This window comes from Mustela putorius, unplaced genomic scaffold (assembly GCF_011764305.1).
Source record: "Mustela putorius furo isolate JIRA1106 unplaced genomic scaffold, ASM1176430v1.1 tig00001657_pilon_pilon_pilon, whole genome shotgun sequence".
NCBI classification, from domain to species: Eukaryota; Metazoa; Chordata; class Mammalia; order Carnivora; family Mustelidae; genus Mustela; species Mustela putorius.
Genome location: NW_025421833.1, coordinates 179239 through 203017, shown reverse-complemented (window position 1 = coordinate 203017; position 23779 = coordinate 179239). Strand labels below are relative to the sequence as shown.

Below are 23779 nucleotides of genomic sequence, written 5' to 3'. Positions count from 1 at the left end.
TAGAAACTATTCTAAAAAATATATGGAAGGACAGAAAAATAATGATAGCTAAAACAATCTTGAAACAAAAAGAAGTGGGAATTTACTCAATTTCAAGGCTTATTATGTAACTTCACTGATGAAGGTTGTATAGGATTGGTGGAGGGAATTACATATAGATCAATGAAACAGAACAGAGAACCAAAAATAGACCCACACAAACTTATCCTACTTTTTTCTTTTAAAAATATTTAGGTAAAATTTGTTTAACATAAAATTCATAATTTGACATTTCAAAGCAACAATGTATTGGCTTTTGATACTCTCACAATGTTGTGTGACCGTCACCACTACCTAATTCTGGAATACTTTTATTACTCCCCAAAGAAACCTTATACCCATTAAGCATTAACTCCCTGTTTATCCCTTTCTCCAGCCCCTGAGAACCACCAATCTGTTTTTTGTTTCCATGGATTTGCCTATTCCAACCATTTCATATAAATGGAATCACACTATATGCAGCATTTCATGTCCGGTTTCTTTAGTTTTTCATAATGTTTTCAAAGTTCATCTATGTTGTAGCATGTAGCATGTATCAGAGTCCCATGCTTTTTAATGGCTAAATAACATTCCATTGTATAATGTATGACATTTTGTCAATTCATCAGATAATGACATTTGGGTTGTTTCCACTTTTTGGCTAGTATGAATAATGATTCTAGGAACACGAACTCCATGCACAAGTTTCTGTTTGAAAACCTTCTTTGAAATGTCCTTGGACATATACTTCAGAGTGGAATTGTCTCTTTTTGATCATGTTCTTCAGTGTAAAAAGGTTTTAATTTCAATGATCTAATTTTTCTTTTGTTGCTTGTGACTTTGGTGTTTAAGAATTCATTGCAAATCCAAGAGTTTCACAATGTCAGCTTTTCACACTCAAGTCTGAGTCATTTTGATTTATTTTTTATTTATGGTGTGATGTAAGGGTTCAACTGCATTCTTTGGCAAGGGGATATCCAGTTGTCCCAGCATTATTTTTTGAAAAGACTGTCCTTTCCCCCACTGAATGGTCTTGGCACTCTCGTGGAAAGTCAATTGACTACAGATGTACAAATTTATTCTTGGACTCTCGAGTCTACTCTATTAATCTATATGTTCACCCTTGTACCTGCAACACATTGTTTTGTAGTAACATTGTAAACTTACAGTAAGATTTGAAATTGGGAAGTGTGAGTCCTCCAACTTCTGTTTCTAAAAATTGTTCTGGCTATTTCAGGGTCCCTTGAAATTTCACAGGAATTTTGGGAAATTTGTCTTTTTACACAAAAAAGGCAGTTGTAATTTTTGACAGGAATTAATTGAATCTGTAGACCAATCAGAGGAATACCACATTCTTAAGTCTTTAAATTGCTGAACATGGGATGTCTTTCCATTTATTTGTCTTCTTTCAACGATGTTTCTCATTTTTGGTGTTCATGTTTTCCACTTCTAGCTCATCGAGGCTAATCTGTTTGCATACAGTAGTTTATAGAATGCTCTTGTAATCCTATTATTTATGTAAGGTTCGTAGTAGTGTCCTCACTTTTATTTGTGATTATAGTAATTTGTCTTCTCTCATTTTTTCTTGGTCATTCAAGATAAAGATTTGTCAATGTTATTGATATTTTCAAAGAACCATTTTTTGTGTCACCTATTCTCCCTATTGTTTATCTACTCTCCATTTCATTTGTTCCCATGGTAATCTTCATCATTTTCTGTTGTCTGTTTGCTTTGGGTTTACTTTGTTTTTCTTTTTCTACTCATTTAAGGTGGAAGGTTAGGTGAATGACTTGAGATTTTTCTAATATTTTTAATGTAAATATTTATAGGTCTGAATTTCCCTCTGACCACTGCTTTTTCTACATCCCATGAATTTTCATATGTCATGTTTCCATTTTCTTCCATCAAAAAATAAATATTTTTTAAATTTTCTCTTGTCACTTCCTCCTTGACCCATTGGTTGTTTAAGACTTAAGACTGTTTTATTTGACACATATTTGGGGATTTTCCAAATTTTCTTTTCTGTTGATTTATAATTTCATTCCATTGTGGTTGGAGAACATATTTTGTACAATTTCAATCTTTTTACATTTACTGAGGTTTGTTTTATGGTCTAGCACTGGATCTATCATGGAGAAGAGTCCATGTGTCCTTGACAGGAAAGTCTTTTCAAAAACTTTTTCCTGAAAAATACTCTGTTAGGTGGATAAAAAGCATGGTACCTGGATAAATTATATTCAAGCCCCATATGCCCAAACTACTAGTATCTAGAATATATAAAGAACTCTCAAAAAAATAGAAAACAAGAACAAGACTTGACAAACTGTTCCCTGAAGAGATAATACCAATGGCAAACATGCTCAGAAGATGTTCAACACCATAAGTCATTAAGGAAATATAAACAAAAACCACTATGAGAGATCAGTATATACCTGTCAGAATAGCTAAAAGTAAGAATAGTAAAAACACCTTCCAAAGATCTGGTGAGACTGGATTTTTCAGACATTGCTGGGGGAGTAGGTAAAATGGCATACAGCTCCCCTTAGAAAGTTTGGCAGTTTCTTAAAACACTATCATATGACAATTGCAGTCCTAGGCAATTATCCCAGAGAAGTGAAAACTTGGGTTCACTTTCCCAGAGAAGTGAAAATTTGTGTTCACTCGAAATGTCCATAGCAGCTATATTCATTATAGCTCCAAACTGAAAACACCACAGATGTCTGTCCCTCAACAGGTGAGTTTGATAAAGAGACTGTGGTATATCCATACACTCGGTATTAAAAAGGGGAAACTACTGACACATACAATGATTTGAATGACATGCACTGAACTATGGGGAGTGAAAACAACTAATCCAGGGCATGGGTGGCTCAGTCAGTTAAGTGGCCAGCTCTTGATTTTGGCTCAGGTCAGGATCTCAGGGTCTTGAGATTGAGCCCCACATTCAACTTCAGAGGGAAGTCTGCTTGAGATTCTCTTCCCTCTCCCTCTGCCCTCCCCACTCTGTCTCTCCCTCTCTCTCTCCCTCTGTCTCCCTCTCTTTCTCTCACACTTCTCTCTAGAAAAAAATAAATAGGTCTTAAAAAAAAAAAAAGAAAACAGCTAACCCCACAAGGATAAATACTGTATGATTCCAGTCATATAACATTCTTGAAATGACAAGATTACAGAGTTGGAAAATGGATTAATATTTGATAGGATGTCACCTGGGTGGCTCAGTGGGTTAAAGCCTCTGCCTTCGGCTCAGGTCATGTGATTCGAGGGTTCTGGAATTGAGTCCCACATTGAGCTCTCTGCTCAGCAGGGAGTCTGCTTCCCTCCACCCTCCACCATGCCTGCTTCTCTGCCTACTTGTGATCTCTGTCTGTCAAATAAATAAATAAATAAATAAAATCTTTTTAATGAAACAAGATGGGATTGGGAGGGAGACAAACCATAAGTGACTCTTAATCTCACAAAACAAACTGAGGGTTGCTGGGGGGAGGGGGTTTGGGAGAAGGGGGTGGGATTATGGACATTGGGGAGGGTATGTGCTTTGGTGAGTGCTGTGAAGTGTGTAAACCTGGTAATTCACAGACCTGTACCCCTGGGGATAAAAATATATGTTTATAAAAAATAAAAAATTAAAAAAAAATAGTTGATAGGAATTAAGAAGGTGGTAGCAGCAACAAGGACGAGCATGAGCATATGAGAGGGACAACAAGAGAGATCTTTGTGGTGGTAGGAAAACTCTGTATCTTGAGTTTATCAACACCATTATTCTGATTGTGACAGTTCTGCAAGAAGTTAACATCTGTAAACTGGGTGAAGGTTGTACAGGAGATCTCTCTGTATTATTTCTTTCAACTGTACATGAATCAATATAGAGAAAGAGCCTAAATTTTTTAAATAAAAAAATGTCATAGCTAACAGCAGGCCTGAATTTTGTTACTGTAATATTAATCCACTCATATGCAATTTTCATTTCTGATCCAAACTTGCTTACATTTCCAATTAAGATCGCTTCTCCCATTTCAGACAGAAGAATTCAAGATTATCCAACATTTCAAATACAGGATATGAAATCCAACTACTCATTCACTGGAAGGTCATAAATATTTAGGGGGTGAAAAGTGTTTCTTTTCTTTCTGCAAATGCAACTAATAAAAACAGTAATAAAAACATTTGTGTTGCATACAGTAGGGCAAAGAGTCAGCCAAAGGGAGACTTGAATAAAGAAAGATGCAGAGGACTATAATGGATTCATAAAAATTAAATGATCAGGGAGGTGCTGGTTTTTCCCCAGGTTTAACATGCTTGATGGAAGGTTTTGACTTCTGGGTGCTATATCTTTCCGGTAGCAAGAAGTCTGTTGTCATTTATGCAACAGTGTTTTAGAGTTGTGGGTGAAATTTCTCCTGGGAATGAAGACACATGGGGTTTGTTTTGTTTTGCTTTGTTTTCATTAGTGACCAGTGGAATGCACAGGATTTGGATTAAGATGAGCCCCCTGCCCAGCAAAAAGGACACGGTCATCCTTGGCAAGGAGCAGTCCCATCTGTGCAGGGGCGCACGCAGCCCTATGACTTCTCTGAGGTCCTCCTGATGGCATGGCTGCTTGTGTCCAGAGAGGCAGCAACGTGAAGAAGACACCCTCTCTCAACACGCAGCCATGAGCACACAGAGTCGTTTTGTCACTGAGGGAGGTAGCACTTAATAAAAGCCTGCCCACGCACTCACCGCTGAGACGGACTTCACTTTTCCTTTGCCGTTCTCGTCCCTTCCAGATCATGGCGTGGTCCTCTGCTCACGTTCCATACCCCCAACACTGAAGCTGGAATTTTAAGTGAATAAAACTGGATTTCTGTTTCTAACTTGGTTAATGACTTATTAACCTGTGTGAGGGGTGTAAAGGGGAGCATTGCTTGATTTTTCTGATTCCCTGGTGTCTCAGTGAATACAATGGCAATTAAACATTGCACAAGACTTGAGGTAGGAAATTAAAATGCAGAGCTGCACTGGTGACCACCAACCTACGCAAAAATAAAACAAAGAATCCCTTTAACTTTGTGATGGGCCATTCACCCCAGGTAATGGTGAGAGAACAGAAAAGGTTCTTGATTTACCTGCATCAGTATATTCGGGGATGGATTTTTCTGTAACAGGGAAAAAGGAATAGTCAATTTTACCCTGAAAATGTTTTCCATATTGATTTTTCGAATACTGAAATAGTTTGTGTCCAGTCTTGGCTCCGGAGCTCAAGGACAACATGGAGCAGATAAAATCGTTTCATTCCTCGCTCCCAGTTGTCCTGCATTTGCCCCAGCTTTTCCCCAAGTTATTTTTAAAAATTTATTACTGAAGTACGTTGACCCACAATGTTATTTTGGTTTCAGGTGGACGACACAGTGATTCGACAATGCTCTACATCACACAATGCTCCCCACACAGCATTATTACATTATTAACTTACTGACTATAGTCCTGTACTTATGACTAAATGCTGTACTTTAAATCCCTGCAGCTTATTTATTTTATCACTGTATTTTTGTACCTGTGAATTCCCTTCACCTCTTTCACCACATCTAGCTCTTTTCTGGAAAACACCAGTTTGTTTTCTGCGTTTATGAGACTCTATTTTTTATTTGTTTTTTTATTTCCTCATTTGTTTTGCTGTTTAGACTGCACATATACGTGAAATCATATGATAGTTCTCTTTCTATGACTTATTTTACTTAGCATAACACCCTCTAGGCCCATCCATGTCATTGCAAGCACCAAGAGTCCATTCTTTTTTTATGGTTGAGTAATATTCCACGATATGTATTTAGATCTAGATATATTAAGTAGAATATATATCTTCTTTATCCATTCATATATCAAAAGACACTTGGGTTGCTTCCATATCTATTATAATAACTATTATAAATAACACTGTAAACATAAGGGTGCACAAATCTCTTCAATATACTGCCAAAACAGGTTCTTTGGCAATGGTAAGAAAACCTTCTCCCTGCTGGCTGTTCTTTACCCATGATAACTCTACACAGAATGCTAGTATTCTATCATTTTGGACTTCTCTTAAAAACTGCTTTTTAAAAACTTCATTTCTTATCCAATTTTCTTTAAAACCCACTACGAACCTTCTCTTCTTCCTCTTCCCCAAACTTCAAAGTATATCGCTCTCCAAAGCCTTCCCTGACACTAGGAAGTAAAATTTCTGCTCTATAACCTCTTAAACAAACTCCTTTCTTCAATGTAACATAAGAAGGCATCACAAATGGAAAAGGGATGTGATACATTAAACTAGCCTTGTTTTTATCAGATAATAGTTGTTTTTTTTCCGTAATTCTCCTGCATGTGACTATTTTTCCATCATTGGTCATTTTTCATCTAACTATCTTGAAGGCGAGCATCAATCTACTTAAATGTTTACAGAGAGAAGCAAACATAGCAAGCCAGACATGACAAAGTGTCATAAACCCTGTGAGCAGTGATGATGACAGAACGTTCCCAAAGGGACAAGAAAAAAAAAAAAAAAAGAAAAGAAGAAAAGAGTATGGTTTCCATGTCTACGTAATGTACTAATTTCATTAATCAGTTGGTACCACTGTGTACCAGGAAGCAGCAGCCATATGTGAAGCCTAGGCCAGGTCTCTCGGCTCTCAGTAAAGTAGGATTAAAGTCAATCATGGAAATATGCTCTGGAAATAAGACTAAAGGAGCACCGCCTGATCACTAGAAGGCTAAGAAATGAGTTTCTGCCTAGAGCCTCAAATGCACACATTCCCCATGGCCCAAAGCGGCCTGCCCACAGCCAACTCCACTCATCACAGGGAGAAGAGAACCCACTGACCATGGCTGGCAACATCCATTTTGAGCATTGGCCTATCACAGGAAAGACCTAAAGTGCTCGAGGTTCTTGGGTTCTTGGGGATTAAACTTCCATTAGACAGAGGTCTTGATCTACACAATAAACCCCCTGCACTATTGTATATGTGATCCAATGCAATAAAAGAGTCTGCAGATTTAATGTGGATTTAAGAGCTATTTTCTGCCTTCCTTTGTTTGAAAGAAATCAGCCCGATCTCCAACACTTCCCTAAAAGCCGGAGAAGGACACCCCCTGCCCTCACTTGCTGCAGTGAAGAGGGTTCTGCTGTTATTGACTTACACCCCCCAACACTATCCATCAACCTGACTCGGTCACAAAGCCTCGCTCCTGCATGACCTGGAAGTGTAGAGTCAGCAGCCCCAGACAGCTGGGAAGCAGGGGGGCATGTTGGACTCCTTCCTGCAGGCACATGGTCAACTTCACTACTCTGCACTTTTCTCATTCCTTAACCGCTCAGCAAAATGTAGCAGGACCCTGAGCAAAATCATGCAACACAGCATAATGAATAATAAGCTCAAACTGGGGCTACTTGAGAAATTCGCCTCCCTGGAGTTCCTCAAAAGCATCATCCTTCTGGAATATATTTGCATAATACCTCATCGCCACACCTGAAGTGTCAAATCTTACCCCTGGGTATGTGCATGAGAGCTTTCTCAACCGTCAGCAAAACAGCATGATGGGGCTGAGTTTGTCATTTAGTTTCTTAGACACAACAGCTTTCAAACAGACCAGAAATTCTGGTTGAGAAAAATCTGAGGTAGAGAAGGGACATGGAAAACGAGCATCAGACACGGGGCATGTGAGCTGTGGAACCAGGAAAGGCTCAAAACTCCCCATCTACCCCTCAGTCCTGGAGGCACCCCAGGGGATGCCCAGAACCTTCTCTGGCTTCAATCCTAGTTAGAACCATAGCATCTGGTGATAAAGGTCTGACCTTCATGCTGTCACTCCCCCAAAATAAAAGGTCGAGAGGAAGATTCCCTTTGATAAAAGCCTTCCCTTGCTTTTATGATTGATTTCAAGTGGCAGAATACCCAACTGAAAATGACTTAAGCAAAATACAGAATTGGCTGGCTTACACAGCCCAAAGCTCCGCTAGGCCCAGCGGGACCCCAGGGTCGAGGGTACGTCATCAGAAATCAGTCTCCAAGTCCCGTGCCCTGCATTACTCTGTGTTTGCAGAATTCTCAGGCCAGTCTCGCTTTGTGGGAGTGAGAAGGCTGCCAAGGGGCCTTAGGCCTGCACCTCCCACCACCACTGAGGCGGAGGGAAAGAAAGGGTCAGCCTGACTGGCACAGCTCCCTGCCCCTGGGGCCCCAGAACTCACTGGGGCAGGCAGAAACAACAGATCTCTGGGACTCTGGAGTGAACTCTGTCTTTCCATTGCCCGGGGCCTTTGGCCATCAGGTCACTTGCTTGTCTGTTTTTTACCTGAGGCCTAAAGTCTGGAGACTTTATGCGGAGATTGTATTCAGAGCTAAGTTCAGAGGGAAGAGAAACCCGAGGTCGGCCCTGCACGGCTGCGCATTCTCGGTCAGCCCCAAGTCCCAGCCATTTGTCAGAGCTTCATGGACAATGGACTCTTGAGCAATTTGGCTTCTCAGTCAGCCTTGACACTTTTCCTTTTACCATCCATGAATAAGAACATTCCCTGCTCGTATCTCTTTACTTCTTTCCTTCTGGGAAGTTTAGGACATGGTCCATATTCCTACCCTGGCTTCCCGGGGAGTCCTGTACCCACTGTTTCCCCAGATGTGGCCCTGCGCTGGCTGAGCAGTGTTAGCCCCAAACACGTCTCTGTCATCAGTCTCACGGGGATTCCTAAGCATTTTTAAATCTCTTAAAATTCTCGAACTTATATGTGCATCCAGACAAGCTTGCATTGTCCGTTCTGTGGAGGGAGATTCCTGAAGACCTACACTGAGCTCCTGGGGGAACTGAGGGCCTGTTTTCATGCCTTTCACAGTTGTCTGGAGTTACTGAACAGCCTCGAAAATGAAGGGCAAGTGATGGCCTCCAAGAGGAATTTTTCAGATCAGCCATTTAAAAAGAAAATTCGCATCTTGAATGAGTTAGACCCCCTTTCTGGGCCTGAGATTTGATTCAGGACTGCAGGTGGTAACTCGGTGACCAGGAAGGGCCCAGAAGTCGCATTTCTGCTCTAACCTCATGGCTCCAGTCCTGGAAAGGAGGCTTATGGTGGTCAGTGATCACAGATTTCCCTGTGTGGGAGATCCCATGCTCACGCCTCCTGGCTCGGGCTCTGGAGCTTCTGAGAGCCCGCTGGGCCAATGACGAGGGCCCGGGACGGAGGCATCCCTGCTGAGAGCCACCCGCCATGCCCCCGGACTAAAAGAAGCCACTTCTGGAGTCAGGCCAGCTCAGGGAAAGGACGTCGGGGCCTGGGCAGCACTGCCTGTCCTTCCGGCCCGGCTCCTCCTCTGAGCAGTGCTTTTGTGATGGCCCCTTTCCAATCCCATGTGAACCCTCTAATGGATGTTCACTGAATCGTCTATAGTGTGGGAGGCATTTGAGAGGTTTGGCAACATAACAGAGAGCGTTCAAACTTAGACTCACACCAGACCTGGTTTTTTTTTTTTTTTTTAAAGATTTTATTTATTTATTTGACAGAGAGAGATTACAAGTAGGCAGAGAGGCAGGCAGAGAGAGAGAGAGGAGGAAGCAGACTCCCTGCTGAGCAAAGAGTCCGATGCGGGACTCGATCCCAGGACCCTGAGATCATGACCTGAGCCGAAGGCAATGGCTTAACCCACTGAGCCACCCAGGCGCCCCCAGACCTGGTTTTGAAAGACACCCTCTCCCCTTGCTAAAGGCTTGTTTAAGTAACCTGATGTCCCCACAGCACCCCCTATCCCCTTGCTGAAGGCTTGATTGTTCCCATAGCCGGATGGCAACACATACCAGGATGTCTATTGTCTGTGATCACCTGGTCTGTCAAAAGAAAAGACAAATGAGGAATAGAGTGTACCTGGGACTTTCCAGAGTGCTGAGCCAAGGCCCACCAGAACAAACCGTTGTGTCCTTGCCTTAAACCCAGTGCCTGACAATGCTTGATTTAAGTTAACCAATCAGATCCCTGTAACCAAGCATCTGATTCTGTAAGCTCGCTTCCCGCCACCCCAACCCTGCCCTATATAATCTGCTCCCCAACTTAGCCCGGCGCGCTCAGCCCACAAAGGCTGATGTGTCCACAGGCACCTGTGTAACCAATAAACCTCTTGCAACTTGCATTCAGTGGAGGCTTGGTGTCTGCTTCTTGGGTGCGGAACGAGGGTCTTTCAGTTTAAAATCTTGGCTCAGCCACTGACTTTTCCTGTGACATTGGGCAAGTCATTTAACTTCCCACGTTTCCCTTTTCTGATCTGTGAAATGAGAAAAATGAAATTTGACTTCCAGAATAGGTATACAGGCAAAAATGCATATATTTGGGAAGGTGCGCAGCAGTTTAGTAAATACAAAATGAGGACTAGTGCTGTGCTACTCCACTACCTATGTAAGCACCAGTAGTAATGTCTTGGAGCCCAACACTTGCCTAGGCATGGCTCCGAGTCTAATAGCCCTAAGACATCTGAAAAAGGAGCCTCAAGGCTTTTATCACAGTATGTCCAGGCACTTTGTAAACATATCCAAATAAATTGAGGGGTAGCTTAATTGCAAGCTGAGATATGTAAATCCTACCCTGCATAATCGCAAATTTTAATTTTAGTGCTCCATTTTACCATTAACCCATAAGCCGAATAAGCTTGCTGCTTTGCATTTGAGAAAAAAATTGCCTTTTGAGAAACTCCATGCTTTGCACAAAGATCTTACAAACCATGCTTAAAATAGCTCAGTGGGTAGAGAGCAGCCAGAAAAATCTTCCCCATGGTGAAAAGGTAAAAAATAAAATGCGTGTTGAAAAGTTCTTTCTTTGAGTGCCTTGCCCAAGTCAGGCACACATGGCTTTGAGCATCCTCAGTAAGAAGCCATGACTGAGACGGAGATGCTGGTGGGTCTGCAGAGAAGGCAAGGGAGGGGCTGGAGAGATGATAAACGGTGTCATTGAAAAGGACCTCTATGCAGGTTCCTGGGTGGCTCAGTGGGTTAAGTGTCCACCTTTAGTTCAGGTCGTGATCCCAGGGTCCTGGGATCAAGCCCCACATTGGGCTCCCTGCTCAGCGGGGAGCCAGCTTCTCCCTCTCTTCCCCACCTGTGCTCCCTGTCACTCTCTCTGTCTCTCAAACAATTAAAATCTTAGAAAAAGAAGAAGAAGAAGAAGGAGAAGAAGAAGAAGAAGAAGAAGAAGAAGAAGAAGAAGAAGAAGAAGAAGAAGAAGAAGAAGAAGAAGGGGAAGAAAGAAATGGACCTCTATGGGCTGGAATGTGAAAGCCAATGATGGATCAAGAGTTGATAAAAGAAATGTAAATTTTTTTGAGATTTCATTTATTTATTTGAAAGAGAGAACAAGCAAGCACACGCATGCAGAGGCAGAGGAAGAAGAAGAAAGAGACTCACCGCTAAGCAGGGAGCCCAATGTGGGGCTCAATCCCAGGACTCCGGAATCATCACCTGAGACAAAGGCACACACCTAAACGACTGAACCACCCAGATGCCCTGGAATTGTAAATTCCTGATTTTCACTAAACCGCACACATAAGATTGGCATGATGAAGGCCTGGCTTCGCACCACTTTAGTAAAATAATTGAGAGGTTTTAGATTTTAGAAGGCAAAAATGAGAGCAGAAAATATCTGGCTCACAGGAGGTCACATCTGTTGCGACCTGAGTAGACGGCATCTGGAATAGGCTAGAGGGGAGGGTTAGAGGCCATCCAGCAGACCTCTGGATGAGGGCAGTGAGGCCTTGCCAGGTCTGCACCATTTAAAACGCAGGTGGGGGGACATCTGGGTGGCTCAATTGTTAATCCCCTGCCTTGGGCTCAGGTCATGATCTTAGGGTCCTGGGTTTGAGTTCTGCATCAGGCTCCCTGCTCCTCGGGAAGCCTGCTTCTCCCTCTCCCACTCCCCCTGCTTGTGTTCTTGCTATTGCTATCTCTCTCTCTGTCAAATAAATAAAATCTTAAAACACACACACACACACACACACACACACACAAATAGGAAGGGCTGTTGAGCCTGAGAGAGAGGGCAGTGAGCAGAGAGGACGGTCTTCCAAGCAGTGAAGGGTGGGATATGCAGGAGGCACGAGGATGCTAGTTGCTCTGGCAACAGCAGGTGCATCCAGGTGACTGTGGCATCCAGGTGAGGACATAAGGAACAGACCCTGCACAGGGGAGAGCCTGCAGCCATGGCAGATGGAGCTCACCCAGGGCTGCCTAAGAAGGCACAAGGGCTGCTCCACCCAGAGTAGAAGAGGGTGGAAGACTCCCTTCCATGTGCAGCACGAGGGGATTCTCTAATTCCAATGGCCCATGCTAGCCTTGCTTCTGTATTCCAAACCCACGAGGACACTGGGAAGTAACACAGTAAGATTCACAGGAGCCCACAGAGACTAGTTGAAATATTTTGATCACATAGTCTGTCTTTTGATAAACCACAAAATAATGATGCTTTAGAGATGTTTTTCAACTCAGGCAACTCTGCTGCTCAAAGCACAGCTCAAAGGCTCTGTGATGGGGTAAGACATCAAAAGAAACACAGCACTTAAAGGCGAAGACAAATATTTAAGGGGCATGTGACAGCATGCTGTCTGTGGACTTGAGGTCACACGGTCTACACGTGTGTCTTTTCACCGGTTGGTAGGATGGTGCTCTGCCATTTCAGAAAGGATTTCTGATCGGCTGCAAGGACGTATAAAATACGTCTTGACATAACTGAATTAAAAGTATAATGAGAGAAGATAAAAATATAGGGAAGGGGAACAAAATGGGACAGGATTAAGGATAAAATCGCTGTACATAGAAATGACCTGCGCATTTACCACAGTGAACCAAGTCTTATTTGGAATTTATGACTTCTGGAGGGGTGGAGAGCCAGCCACCCCATTTCACAGATGATTTAACCGAGGCTCACAGACTGACTAATTTCCCAAACACTTAACCAGGCATATGAGCCGGGACTTCAATCGAGATCTGGGACAAAAAAGCTCAAACTTTCTGACAAATGACCACTGCTGCGGGGAGAGCTGAGGATTAAGTAATGCTGATTATCTTCTCACTAACTAGACTGGGACCAGGGACATGGGAACAGAGAGGATGCTTCTGCAGAGCAATCGCAGAGTGACTCCTGTTAGTTAAAGCCTAGCACAGCCCTCACATAGATACCTGGTGCTCATTTGTGGAGGATGATGCCCAGAATGATTTAACATTTTATTTCTAAAGATTTTATTCATCTGAGAGAGAAAGAGAAAGCACGAGCCAGGACGGGTGCAGGGAGACAGAACGAGAAGGAGAGAGATGAGCAGATTCTCTGCTGAGTGCAGAGCCAGACACAGGACTCAATCCTGGGATCCCGGGATCATGACCTGAGCTGAAGGCAGACCCTTCACCAACTGAGCCACCCAGGCGCCCTGTGATTAATTTTTTTACTGAGTGGTAATTGACGTACTAGTTTCAGGAGTACAGCATAGTGAGTGGGTATCATAGCTGTTACACAGCGAACCTAACAAGCCCGGTTGCTATCTCACTACGTGGTTATGATGTTTCTTCTTGGACTAACTTTCAAGGTCCGCTCTAACTGCCTTCTGATGTGCAGCGCACTGTTATTACATGTGGTCAGCATGCTGTACGGGGTCCCCAGGACTTAGTCATTGCGTAACTGGAAATGTGTAACTTTGACCCCTTGCACGTGGTTCACCCACTCCCCATCCCCACCTCAGGCGACCACCGTCTGCTCTCTGTACCCATGCTGGGGTTTTCTCTGCATGCTCCGAGATTCCACATATGCGAGATCATAAGTGTTTATCTTTTTTTTTTTTTTTTAAGATTTTATTTATTTATTTGACAGAGAGAAATTACAAGTACACTGAGAGGCAGGCAGAGAGAGAGAGAAGGAAGCAGGCTCCCTGCTGAGCAGAGAGCCTGATGCGGGACTCGATCCCAGGACCCTGAGATCATGACCTGAGCCGAAGGCAGCGGCTTAACCCACTGAGCCACCCAGGTGCGCCTGTAAGTGTTTATCTTATCCTGACTTATTTCACTCAGCATAATGTCCTCAAGTTTTATCCATGTTGTTGCAAATGGCAGGATTTGGGTGTGTGTGTGTGTTTGTTTTTTGGTGGATGAGTAATATTCCAGTGTAGTTTCTTATCCTTTCACCCACTGACGGACTTTTGGGTTGTTTCTATCTCTTGGCTCTTGTAAATAATGCTGCGGTGAACACGAGGGTGATCGCTCACTGTAGTTTTGATTTGTATTTCCCTGATGGTGAGCGACGTTGAGCATCTTTTCATGTACCTGTTGGCAATTTATAGGTCTTTGGGAAAAATGTCTGCTTGGGTCATTTGCCTATTTTTTAATTGGATTATATTTTTCCGTTGAGTTGTAGGAGTTCTTCATATATTTTGCATATTTACCCTTTATCAGATACATGATTTGCAAACATCTCCTAGTCAGTCTGTAATTCCTATGATTGCTTGGAGAAAAAACAATCTGATATTCCTCTGCGTGGGTGGGCAGGGCGATTTATAACCCAACTCCTGTTCCTGGACTTTAAAAGAGCCCGTTGCAGGTGGGGAATTTCTTCAGCTGTGATCGACTGTCTGGATGTGCAGTGCCGTCGCTGTGAACACGCCTCTCCCCTGGCAGCCAAGCCCAGCGTGACCATATTCAGAGCGTGGCTCTCTGCCAGCCACATCACATTCCTGGGGGCCCTTGGGGTCAGGGCAGATTCCTAGGTCAGAATCTCCGGGGCAGGTTCTGGGAATCCACGTTTTAAATATGAAGAAGTCCCGGTGATTTAAGTGTGCTGTGAAGTTTGAGAATCTCCCTGGGTTTGTTGTTCTTGCTTAAACAGCTTTACCGGGATAGAATTCCCGTCCTGTACAACAGTCCCATGTCTTGTGTGAAGCTCAGTGGCTTGGGCTGTTTTCAGCAGTTTTGATAGCAATCTTTATCACCTCAAAGGAAACCTCTTCCCATTAGCTGTCACTCCCCTCCCCGGCCCCAGGCACCTGCTTGTCTGTCTGTGGACTTCTCTGCTGGAATTCCATGCGCATGGGCCATACACTGTGTGGTTTCCTGTGACTGCCTCCTTGCGCAGGGTTCATGTGTGTTGTAGTGCGTATTAGTACCTTATTCCTTTTTATGGCTGAATAATACTTCGTCGTATGGCGGTCTCACATCTTGTTTCCAGTTCTTTACTCCTAGGAACAGTGCTGCTCTAGATATCCATGTGTAGGTTTCTGTGTGCACATGTCGTCCAAGGCACCTGGGGGCTCAGCTAAGCATTGGACTCTGGGTTTAGGCTCAGGTAATGGTCTCAGGGTCCCAGAGTCAAGCCCCACATCAGGCTCCCTGCTCAGCGTGGCGTCTGTTGGGGGTTTCTCTCTCTCCCTCACGTTGCCCCTCCCCTCAGCTCCCCAGGCACACTTTCTCTCTCTCTGTCTCTCAAATAAATCAAACTTAAAATAAAATGTCTCTTAGGTATATATCTAGGAGTGCAGTTGGCAGTTGCTAGGTCATATGGTAACTCTATATTGAATTTTTTTTTTTAATTCTAGTGTAATTAACATGCACATGGTGGACGGTACAGTGACTCCGTCCTTCCACACATCCCTCACAGCTCATCAGGACAAGTGGCTCCCACTTCTCCTGACGAAGCTCCCCATGCCCCACCAGCCTCGCTTCTGGTGACCCTTTGTTTGTTCCCTGTAGATAAGAGCCTGGTTTTTGGGTTGTTCTTTTTTTTTTTTTCTTTTTCTCATTTGTTTTGTTTCTTAAATTCTATATGAGTGAAATCATGTGGTATTTATCTTTCTTGGACTTATTTTGCTTAGGATTATACTCTCTAGCTCCATCCATGCGGGTGCACATGGCAAGATTTCATTCTTTTTATGGCTGAGGAATGCTCCTTTGTATACGTACACCACGTCGTCTTCATCTGCTCATCCATCAGTGACACTTGGGCTGCTTCCACAGTTTGGCTATTGTAGATAATGTTGCTATGAACATAGGGGTGCAAGTATCCCTTCAAATTAGTGATTCTGTATTATTCTGGTAAATACCCAGTAGTGAAATTACTGGATTTGTAGAGTAGTTCTGTTCTTAATTATTTGAGGAACCTCCACTCTGTTCTCCACAGTGGCTGTACCAACTGTCCCAACAGTGTAGGAGGGTCCCCCTTTCTCCGCATCCTCGCCAGCATCTGTTGTTTCTTGTGTTGTTGGTTTTAGACACTCCGACAGGTGTGAGGTGATCTCTCATCATGGTTGCAATCTGCATTTCCCCGAGGATGAGTGATGTTGAGTATATTCTCATGCATCTGTTGGCCATCTGTTGGTCTTTTTTGGAGAAATGTCTGTTCATGTCTAATGTCAACTTTTTAATTGGATTGTTTTTTGGGATGTTGAGTTGTATAAATTATTTATATGTTTTAGATGGTAACCCATTATCAGATGTGTCATTTGTGAATAGCTTTGCCCACTCAGTAGGTTGTCTTTTAGTTTTGTTGGTCTCCTTTGCTGTGCAGAAGCTTTGTATTTTGATGAAGTCCCTGTAGTTTAGTTTTGCTTTTCTTTCCCTTGCCAAAGGAGACATGTCTAGAAAAATGTTGCTCTGGCTGGTGTCAGAGAAATGACTGTGTGTGCTCTCTTAAAGGATTTTTACGGTTTCATGTCTCATATTTACGCCTTTAATCCATTTTGAGCTTATCTTGTGTATGGTGTAAGAAAGTGGTTCGGTTTTCCTAATACCATTTGTTGAAGAGAATTTTTCTTATTGCATCTTCTTACCTTCTTTGTTGGAGATTAATTGACCATATAATTTAATTGTGGGTTTATTTCTGGATTTTCTGTTCTGTTGATTTCTGTTTGTTTTTTTGGGTTTTTTTTGTTTTGTTTTTTTGTTTTTTGTTTTTTGAGAGAGGGAGAAGAGAGAAGAGAGGGTGAACACCTGTACACTGGGGGAGGAGCAGAAAGGGAGGGAGAGAAAGGGGAAGAATGTAAAGCAGACTCCGTGCTGATGGCAGAGCCTGATGTGGGGTTCGATGCTGCAGCTCTGAGATCATGACCGAGCTGAAACCAGGAGTCAGATGCATAACCAACGGAGCCACCCGAGTGCCCCAACATATGTGTATTTTGTGCCAGTCCCATAGTTTTGATTACTACAACTTTGTTATCGAACTTCGAGTCTGGAATTGGGATACCTACAGTTTTTCTTTTCCAAGATTGCGTTGACTGTTTGGGGTCATTGGTGGTTCCATTCAAATTATAGGAGTGTTTGTACTCTTGGCTGCAGACTTTCCTCTTTCAGTACTTTGAGTATGTCATGCCACTCCCTTCTGGTGGACAAAGTTTGTGCTAAAAAATCAGCTGATAGTGTTATGGGATTTACCTTATATGTAATGGTCTTTTTTTCTCTTGCTGCTTTAAAAAATGTTTTAGCAGTATATTTTGCCATTGTAATTACCATGTGTCATGGTGTGGACCTCCTTGGGTTAATTTGTTTTGAAGGGTCTCTGTGCCGCCCGGATGTGGATCTCTGTTCTTCCCTCAGAGTGGGAAGGTTTCAGCTATTCTTTCTTCAAATAAATTTTCTGCTCCCTTTTCTCTTCTTGTTCTCCTGGGATCCCTGTAGTGCCATGGTTATTACTATGCCTGATGGAGTCACCGAGCTTCAGAATCTGTTCTGATTTTCCGTGTTTGTTCCTCACCCGCTCAGCTTGCTTTCCATTTCTCTGCCTCTGGGTCATCACACTTCCTCTAGCCTGTGACCTGTTACACCAGGTGTGTTTTAAGTGTCGTGTATTTTTGCCAACTGGTTCTTTTTTATCTCTGTGTTATGGGTCTCACTGATGTCCTCCTCTCTTTTCTCAAGTCCAGTGAGTCTCTCTACGATGTTACTTTAAGTTCCTATTGGTCATACTACTGATATGTTTCACTTAGGTCTTTTGTTGGTTTTTTTCCTTTCATTTGGGACATAATCCTCTGCTCATTTTATGTAATTCTTGGTGTCTGTCTCTGTGCAGATAGTCTGTGACCTCTCCAGATCTTGAAGGTAGTAGGTGGTGTGCACACTTTCAGCAAGGTGGCCCTGTCCTCCTACAGAGGGGTGGTGCCCCTGCTGCCAAGCCCGGGCCTCTCCACAAAGTGTGCGAGTGGGATGGGCAGTGCCCGCTCTGTGCGCTGGCACTCTGCCAGGGCTGCCCACAGCTCCGAGGAGACAGGCTGGCCAGGGCCACTCTGCAGGGCACACGCAGGGTGTGCATTTTTAACAGGGATCGAGCGTCCTCCAGGGAAGGTGACCCACGGCTGTTGCTGGGACTGAGGCCCTGCAAAACCGTCAGCAGGGACGCGGCATGTTGGCAAGGTTTGCATGGTCTTCTGGGGAGGGGACCTGCCACACCAGGGTTGAGGCAGGCCCAGCTGTGAGGGGGCAGCAGGGTACCACATGAGCAGGTTACGTACTGGATGCTGGCCCCATCCAGGCTCTGCGTGGGGGCCGAACGGGGTAGTGGTGCGCCTGCCAGCTCCTTTGTTTCTGGAGGAGTCTCCAAGGGAAGTCCGTCCCTCTGGTCTGGGCTCTGAGATCAGTGAGGAACTCGATCTCCCGTCCGCCCCAGTCCTCTCTCAAACCACCCTTGCTGCTTTTCTGCTCTCCCTCCAGCCTCTCCAGAATGGAGCCTGTTGGTTTTTAAAGTTCCAGGCTTTAAGTTCCAAGTAGTTGTAGGAACTTGCGGAATTTGGCCCCCCTGGTTTGCAGAGACAAATGTTATGGGAACTCGGGCCCTGCAGGCTCCCAGGCGTGAGGATCTGTCATCTCCCCTCCCTGCACATTCTGGTCCTTCCTGGCTGCAAGTGGCCTTGGCCCTTAAGCTCCCAAGCACATGTCCACTCTCCCCACCCGCCCTCACGTGTCCTCTTCTCTCCATGGTGCTGTGGTCCTTGGGTCGTTTTCTGGGCGATTTAAGTGAACGTGTTATCCTGTGTCCGTATGCCGAGGTGTGCGAAGGGCCCTTCTCTGCCATCTTCCCGGAAGTCAGGGATGCACTTTTTTAAAAAACCTTCCAGACTGTTTCCTACAGTGGGTGTGCCGTGTGCCATCTGCTCCTGGTTCCTCCTTCTCTTCCCCAGCACTTGTTATGGAGGTTTTGATTCTAGATGTCCTGGATGGCTGTACCTTTTGCCCTGATCGCTAATGAGGTCAAGCATCTTTTCATGTACTTATTGAACATTTATATCTGTATCCAGATCTTTTGCCCATTTTTAATTGAGTTGTCTTGTATTGTTTTAAGTGTTCTTTATGTATTTTAGATCTAAGTCCCTTGTCATATATGATTCTGAAAATATTTTTCCCCTTCTTGTGGCGGTTTTTTCATTCTCCGGATGGTGTCTTTTGAAGTTTTTAATTTTGGTGAATTTTATATTCGTTGTTTATGCTTTTGGTGTCTATTCAAGAATCCTTTGCCAAATTCTGGGACATGATTTGTCCCTATATTTTTCTTCCCAGAATTTTATAGTTTTTACTCTTACATTTAGGTTTTTGATCTATTTCGAGTTACTTTTTGTATAGGTGTAATGAGGTTAGGATCCAACTTCTTTCTTTTACGTGGATATTCTTGAACTGCTGCAAATCCTAAATTTTCAGGCATACCACCTTATCTAGGTTATATTTTGTTTCCTGTATTTGGCTAGATTAGTCTTAGAAAAGGAGGAGTTTCCGTATCAATACTCATGGTATAGTGAGCACCTTGTTTCATACCCTTCTTTGACTTTAAAATAGACCACTGATGATAGGTCCAAGGACCTCAAACAACTTCTGGATTTTATGCCAGCTTTGATTTGCCTTATAAGACAGTTCTGATCTTCTGCTTACTTGAAACCATTTGAAAATTTTTGAATGGTGAACGCAGCTTGAGGACAGAAATGGGGGAAATGATTATAGAAGCAGGAAATGGAATCTTATTTGATCATTATGATCATTTCATTATTTTAGCTAGTAAATATCCACATTACTATATGGTTTTATAGCTAATTTGGGACTATCTAATTTGGTTAATTTGGGCATCGCCTTGTGTTTCAGTAAGGGATTAAAACGATGGTAATTCATGGCTGCACGTGGAACTCTGAAAGAAGACTTTGTCCATCCTGAGAAAAGAAAAAGATAACACCACTCAAATATAAATGCAACTGAAATGAGCACTGTAGTGGAACCGGTCCATTCTCCTTTGAGACAAGAACAGCATCTGCAGTCTCCTACAAGAGAGATCTTGTCTATCTTTGTCTTGAGCACACTGAACAATTAATTGTCTTTCTAGAGAAACCCTGGAATGGTCCCCAGACACGGATTCAGTCCCAGATCTTACTTCTTTGACAACCCTCGAAGATACGATAGTGATGATGACCTTTCCTGAACATTGCCCCTCAAGGACTTCAAGGAAGTTAAGACCCTGGTTCGTGGTAGAGAGGCACGGTGAGGAGGCTGAGTACAGCACCCATGAAGTCGGTTCAGTCAAAGAAAAAATTCTGGAGTCGGAGGGAGGGTGAGGCACACAGAAAATGAAGGGGAAGCCCCTGAGAATGAGACAAAGTGTCACCAGAGAAGTGCCCCACTCCCAGGATTCTGCTTCCATAGGTGTGTGGCATACAGGAGGGGTGGGAGCTGCTAGGGTTCCCTGCACTCTCCTGTGACACTTCAGCCACCCTCCATGGCCCAGTCATCATGATGTCCCCTCCTCCTGCCTGTGAAGCTGGGCCTTCAGGGTGAGAAGAGCAGAGAGAAGCAACAAGGGCTGAGCCAGGGCTCCCTGAGCTCCCTCCACTCTCTGCTTGTGCTCCCAGGATCTGGTACAGTTCATTGGCAAGTTCATATAACTTAAATAATAATGATAAAATATATACTAGGGTATTTTGAAAATGTTATTGTAATATATGTTTGTAGTTTGCACGGACTTTTATGCATAATCCAATTTAAAAGTCCATAGTACACGGTCTGATGGTTGTTTCAGGCTTTCGGACTAACCTATCTTCAGATTCTTACCTCTTCAGGCCATGCAGGGGCTAAGCCAGATAGATTAGAAACCCAGCTGACATCTAGAAAGTCAGTTTCAACTCCAGTGTTAAATTATACTGTAGCAGATTATCAATAGACTACAGACGAGGTAATTGGCTCCTTCCTTCGAGTTCTTTAAGGTCCAGATGGTTGTTGTCTCAAAAAATCTAAATTTTGACAAAAATGTGGTACTCCTTTGAGCAGGGCCCTAATGTGTACCCTTCAGCCATAAGTGGATCCCTTAGAAGGATGGATAGAGCTAACCCACTGCTAAGCCTCCTCTGCTGTATTCAGAACCTTTGCCTAGTTTTTCAGCCCAGGGAAATCTAGGCTCCATTACCTCAGTCCTTCCCAAGACGTCACCTTTCTCAAATCACGGACCATTCATTCCAGTCCAGGAGCACAGGAGAGGTTCTCCGCCCTCCATCCGGCAGGCTGTATGCAGTCCTCAGTCTTCCTGCACTTTCCCACATATTTAAAATAATGGCCTACATTTCTAAGTAGCTCTTAAATCAGGCTACTGGCAATAGCAGCTTTAAAACAGGAGTTGCTCCCTGGTACCCAGGAGCACGATTCCTGTCCCTCGGTCATGTGAAGAGGCACGTTCCAGACAATGGCTTCAGTGAACTCAGCTGGGACTCCAGCCCCGGTGCAAGTCTAAAACCTCCAAGATCTATCTAGGTACCACTGCCTATGATGGGAAACCGTGTCAGGGAGGTTAAAAGCTCAGATTTTCCGTAAAACAGAAGGTCCTGGAGGAAGGATGGTTACCAGCGAGATGTGACTTGCTCTGCCTAGGAAATCTCACCTCTCGGGACAGGAGGTGGAGGAGCAGATGGACAGACAGTCATGCTCTGCCTTCAGGATGAAGCCCATTGCCAGTATCTCTTATTTCTCATTATGGTCCTCAGAAAGTATTTCTCTCTGGGCATTTATTTCACAGAGATAAAGTCTACTTCTCTTGATGGTGATTAAAGTTGCCATCTCAAGTTGTAAAAAATGGCTTGTGACTGGGTTTTTCATTTGTACAGAATACCTTTTTCCTGCATCATCCAACACAGTAGCGTTGATATATGTGACCACCTACGAAACCTAATTAGGCTAGATCCATAATTTATACCCTACACTGCGGGACACACTCCAGAGGGATCAAAACTTAGATCAAAAAAACCATGAAAGCTCTAAAAGAAACTGTAGGTGAATTACTGCTATGTGAGGAAGGTGTTCGAACTATGACTCAAAGTCCAGAAGACACTGAGAAACTGAGAAATTTTTTTTAAAAAATTGCATAACAAAAACCATCATAAGCCAAGTCAAAAGACAGACACCAAACTGAAAAAAAATAAATTAGAGCTCCTCACAAAGGATTACCATCTGTAAGCAGTACTCCTAGAAACTGATAAAAGATCAACAATGCAGTAGAAAAATGTGCAACATTATAAACACAAGTAACTACAAGTGGATCTTAAACATGTTGAAGGAAGTCACCCTCATTTGTAAGAAAAACAGAAACTAAATCACAATGATATGTAATTTTGTATTGATCAGAATGGCAAACATCAAACCCATGTCTACAGAGGTAAGGGGGTGGTTTAGCAGGTGCGGTCTTTAATTGCAGGTGGATATGAGGACCGGTAACTGCCTCTAGGGAGGGAAATATTCTACTATCATGGTCTGTGACCCCAAAATTCTATTTTGGGGACTTTATTTTACAAGTACATATTTATGTGTGAAATGACATATACAAAGGTCTGGAAACAATCCAATGCCCATTCATAGGGGATTGGTTAATTAAACAATTATACATTCATAGAATGGAATACCAAGCAGTTGCTAAGAAAACTTTAAGTAAGCTATCTAGGGAGGTGGGAAGACTACCATGAAAACTAAAGTGAGTAAAAGCAAATGGTATGAATAGGGTGCAACTCTGGGTAAAAATGAGAGGGAAAAACTAAGACTTTACATTTGTATTTGTTTGTATATGCCTAAAAATGTATGGATGGAAACATAAGGAACCAAGAACCAAGTCACAGGGCGAGGGGTTGGGGGAGATATGCAGTATGGATGAGGGGCCGAGGACAGGAAGACATTCCACTGTATAGCCTTTCCTATTTCTTGGTCTTTGAACCATGGAAATGTATTACCTATTTGAAAAATAAAGGAGATTTAAAAGCCTTATGACTCTGCACACATCAGAAGATACTAAAAGTCCCCAGTTTTTAGTGGTATAGTAATAAGCCAACTTATGTAGTAACACAGATACATGACATGCTAGCTAAGGACCTGGGGTCAGACTTTTTGGTTTTTGTTTTAAGATTTTATTTATTTATTTGACAGAGACACAGCGAGAGAGGGAACACAAGCAGGGGGAGTGGGAGAGGGGGAAGCAGGGATATGGGGCTCCATCCCAGGACTCTGGGATCATGACCTGTGCTGAAGGCAGGCGCCCCAGACTTTCTGGTTTTAAACTCTAGCCCCACAACCTAGAATTTGTGACTACAAACGAGTTAGCCACTACTGTCCTGTTTTCTTATAAAGCAGGCTAGTAATTATACCTGCCAACTAGTCCCACTAGCGCAGCTGTGAGGATTAAGGAACCCATAGAAAGCCCTTCGGACAGTGGCTGCTGATGCCTGCCACGGTAAGAAACAAGTCCACACTCCTTATGTACTTCCTCCATTCTCCACAAGTTATAATCAAATCCTCAGCTCCCGAGGGAGAT

General features: G+C 43.4%; 1 pseudogene; it reads right to left on the bottom strand.

The window, feature by feature from the left end:
* The window catches only part of LOC123394182, a 72818-nt pseudogene extending 63587 nt beyond the window's left edge, over positions 1–9231 (bottom strand).
* Between the last annotated feature and the right edge of the window lie 14548 nt (positions 9232–23779).